We start from the raw sequence: 4,972 nt of genomic DNA, 5'->3' as shown, positions 1-4,972 counted from the left end.
TGCCAGTCTTGGATGAGGAGCAATAGGAAAAGCACCATAACTGAACGGTTCCGACTTCACCCACAGACTCGTGGTTACCTCTGTTCTGGGCTGCATGGTCATTGGTTGCCTCAGATGAAAACCTCTGTTGAAAATACACAAATATTAACATTTTAAGTAGTAAATATACACAGTTTAACATTCAAAGATTTCAATTTCCCTGAAAACAACTCATTGAAATTTTTTTAATAATTGATCATAATAAATAAAATTCATCATAGACCAATCAATCTAAAACAGCAAATTTTCCTCTAACGGGAATCAATCCTTCACGCTGGAAGAAAAAAATGCCTTTGAAAAGATTTTGACCTTCTCTAGAGTGTGTATGAATTTACACATGAAGATCAGATATAATACCACAGGAACTGGTAATTTTGTAATAATAATAGTATGGGTATATACAATACCACCCGGTTTTTATTAGGGGGGTGGTTTGGTATAGACCTCTACTAATCATTATTACAGACAATATTACCAGTACCTGTGGTATTACTGACCTATTTTTAGGTCACCTGAATTCATTCAGGTGACCTATTGCTATCTGTTTTTGTCCGTCGTCGTGCGTTAACATTTGAACATTTTCAGCTTCTTCTCTGAAACCCCTGAACCAATTTCAACCAATTTTGGCATATAGCATCTGTGGGTGGAGGGGAACAAAAATTGTGAAATTCGTGGTCCCTGCCCCCCCCCCCCCCCCCCCCTGGGGCCTGAGGGGTGGGGCAAAAACCATCAAAATGAGTGTAATTTTAAAAAATCTTCTTCTTTACTCCTGGACATCAAGAAGCCAAACTGTGGGCATAATTATAATGAGCGTTGAGCCCTCTACCAAAATTGTGAAATTCATGGCCCCTGGGGCAGGGGTTCTTGTGTTAGGGTGGGGCTCTATTGGTCATATAGTGAAAGTGTAGAAATTCTTTGAAAATCTTCTTCTCTGGGTATTAAGTAGACAAACTAATAGCATGGTAATGATGAGCAAGGATGCCTCTTTATACCCCCCGCAACAAGTTGTGGGGGGGTATACTGGAATCGGGTTGTCCGTCTGTCCGTCTGTAGATGCAATGGTTTCCGGGCTCTAAAGCATTATCCTTTCCACCTACCGTCACCATATCATATATATGGACTACCCATGGGATGAAGATGTTCCCTATCGATTTTGGGGTCAAAAGGTCAAAGGTCAAGCACACTGGACATCGAAGTAGCAATATGGTTTCCGGGCTCTAAAGTGTTATCCTTTCCACCTAGTCACCATATCAAACATATGGACTACCCATGGGATGAAGATGTTCCCTATCGATTTTGGGGTCAAAAGGTCAAAGGTCAAGCACACTGGACATTGAAGTAGCAATATGGTTTCCGGGCTCTAAAGCGTTATCCTTTCCACCTACAGTCACCATATCATATATATGGACTACCCATGGGATGAAGATGATCCCTATCGATTTTGGGGTCAAAGGTCACGCGCACTGGACATTGAAGTAGCAATATGGTTTCCGGGCTCTAAAGCGTTATCCTTTCCACCTACAGTCACCATATCATACATATGGACTACCCATGGGATGAAGATGTTCCCTATCGATTTTGGGGTCAAAAGGTCAAAGGTCATGCGCACTGGACATCGAAGTAGCAACATTCAGAAAGAGGTAGTTTATACCTATTACCAACACCCTTTGGGAGATTGGAGTAAGCGGGGGGGTATTCTTAGTGAGCATTGCTCACAGTACCTCTTGTTAAAAATTGTGAAATTCATGGCCCCTGGATCAGGGGTTCTGGTGTTAGGGTGGGGCTCTATAAGTCATATAGTGAAAATGCATTATTTCTTTGAAAATCTTCTTCTCTGTCCTTGGGTATTAAGTAGACAAACCAATAGCATGGTTATGATGAGCAAGGATGCCTCTTTCAAAATTGTGAAATTCATGGCCCCTGGGTCAGGGGTTCTGGTATTAGGGTGTGGCCCTATTGATCATATAGTGAAAATGCATTTTATTTCTTTGAAAATCTTCTCCTCTGCTGCTGGGTATTAAGTAGACAAACTAATAGTATGATAATGATGATCAAGGATGCTTCTTTCAAAACTGAAATTTATGGCCCCTGGGTCAGGGGTTCTGGTGCAAAGGCGGGGCTGACCACATAGCTATTCAATGTTTCTTCCATCCAAAAGTAAAATTCTTATATTTAAACACAAACCTAATTCAAACATTGGAAGGTTGTTACATGATACTCAGGTGACCTATAAGGCCCCTGGGCCTCTTGTTTTATTAGGGGGTGGTTTGGTATAGACCTCTACTATCATTATTACAGACAATATTACCAGTACCTGTGGTATTACTGACCTATGTTTTTTATTAGGGGGTGGTATGGTATAGACCTCTACTATCATTATTACAGACAATATTACCAGTTCCTGTGGTATTACTGACCTGTTTTTTATTAGGGGGTGGTGTGGTATAGACCTCTACTATCATTATTACAGACAATATTACCAGTTCCTGTGGTATTACTGACCTGTTTTTTATTAGGGGGTGGTTTGGTATAGACCTCTACTATCATTATTACAGACAATATTACCAGTTCCTGTGGTATTACTGAACCTATGAAGGACCAACAAATTATTCTAACGAGTGTGTCTCATATGTACATAAATAATACAATTAATTGCCTGTTAACATGTACATGCCTCTTGAGGGCCCTTGATTGGTGAATAAACTATATATATATATATACATATATATATATATATATATATATATATATATATATATATATGTATGATACAAATTCTTCTAAAAGTAATGATGTATCAAATTACACATTAAAAACCCCACAAATTTCTTTTTATGCAAGAAATTTAACAACCTAAACAATAGTTTATTTTCCATATATGGGAGAATTTTCAAAATGTTGTTAGTGACTCAATCTAACCTAGTTAAATACAAACAGAAAAATCTGTGCATAATATTTTTCATCAATAATACTAGTATTGACATTCCTTGAATATTTTCCTATATCCAGTTAATAACAACTAACCATGCTGACAAATGGAATATTTTCCACATGTGTGTGCTTTCTATATCAAATGGCAAATGTGTTCCTTTAATATTGTCATCAATTGGCAATAAGCATTTGGTATATATATGCTTTCATCGAAGTAAACTAGATAGTAAAAACCTTGGTTTAGTATCAAAGGGCATCAACATAGAAAATGATTCACCAGAAGATTTTTGAAAAATAATCAAACTTTTAAGAATTTAACTTTGAACTCTAAGTGAATTACATGCTTTTGGAATTATAAGATAATATGAAAAAATTCTTTAAGAAAGCTCTTGGTGAAAAAATACATTAAAATGATTGTTCATCATAATCTATAAAGAAGACAAAAGGTCATGAATGAACTAAAATGAACTTTTTGAGTAAGGGGAGATAACCATACAGAGATAAATTGAAGGAGACAAAGGTGAGATTTGGGGATGGATTTATTGCCATTGCTATCAGAATTTGACAATACTTATGTGTGTATTACTGATGCTTCTCCTTTTCAAACAAATATGTAAAACAAAACTATTTAAAAATATTACATGTAATGCCAAAGCTAGAATTAATTACAAATTTATACTGATTTTTAAAATCTTTATTAAAAATTCATTTTATTTCAATTAAAAATTAATTACTGTATTTCAGCATATGGTGTAAGTCAAAATTAAGGTAGGTCAGTAGGAAATAAATTCTATTTTTTTCTCAACTTTTTTTTTAATTATTTTAAAAGTACACAAAGAAACATTCTAATCATAATCTCCAGTTTTTAAGGTGCAGGTAAATTAACAACTTGAACATGAGGGATTAAATTTTCATAACTACTACAACTTTCAAATATGCTTTGAATCCTTTGATATAAATCACCTATAAAGTAATTTCAGGTGTCAACTCCAAAAAATGTTTCTTCAGTGATCCCTTAAACAATATGATAAAAAAAATTCTAGGACAGGGAGTATGACTTAGGGCTGATCAGGTTAGCAGAAACAACAAATTTTATTTTAGGCCTATTCTCATTTCTGGAGAGGTCTAGCCTTTAGGGAAAAAAACCTACTGCTAGATGATTATTGACATCTACCTGTCATAGATAACCTAACTGTAAACCCAAAGGGTTTTCTTTGAGCTCTTCCAATAGACATCAAGTCAATAGATTATTGCTATTGCTTCTGATTAAAAGTGTTTGGTATATAATTTCACTTCACCAATATACATTCTTTAAGAAACGCTGAAACTCATTGGAAAATGGAAATCCATTGACAACACAGGGAAAGTGTATTTAATACACTGTATTAATATTTTGTTTAATCGTGAGGAATGATCCTTGAATTCAAAATGATGCATGTTCTCCCTTGAGTTTAAAGTTGAATTACAAACATGGTACATTTAAAGTGTTAAAAATAACGATTTGGGGAGGGGTTTCATGATTGATAAAGTTAAATGACTTTTATTGTGAAAAAAATAATAATAATAAAAATGAAAAGAAAGAATATTCCAACCACCGACCCCCTGTTAAATGATCATATTATATGCCTTTCTTAATCTCGGCTTGGCTGTGGAACTTTGGCCGACACCAACACTGATGTAAGCGTCACTTAACAATATTAAAGCCAAGCCCAACTTTGCTTAGATTAATGGAAGCTTTAAGTCTGTAAAATACAATGATATTCAATGTCCTAAATAAAAATAATCACTTTTACACACCATTTATGATATACTGTAATATTAAATGTTCTTTTAAGCATCTATGTTTACCTTTTTCATACATATTTTCAATTTTCTTTCAAAACATTCGTGCTACAACATGACAACAAATTTTTTTTCAATGTTAAAAAAAAGCATTAGCTTTGCAAAGAGAAAGTAACATTTCCAAACGTTTTAAAGATCATATTAGTTTTTGTTAAATTGA

Source organism: Ostrea edulis, chromosome 4, assembly GCF_947568905.1.
Source record: "Ostrea edulis chromosome 4, xbOstEdul1.1, whole genome shotgun sequence".
Classification (NCBI taxonomy): Eukaryota; Metazoa; Mollusca; class Bivalvia; order Ostreida; family Ostreidae; genus Ostrea; species Ostrea edulis.
The sequence above is the reverse complement of the archived record's forward strand: the minus strand, read 5'-3'. Positions refer to the sequence as shown.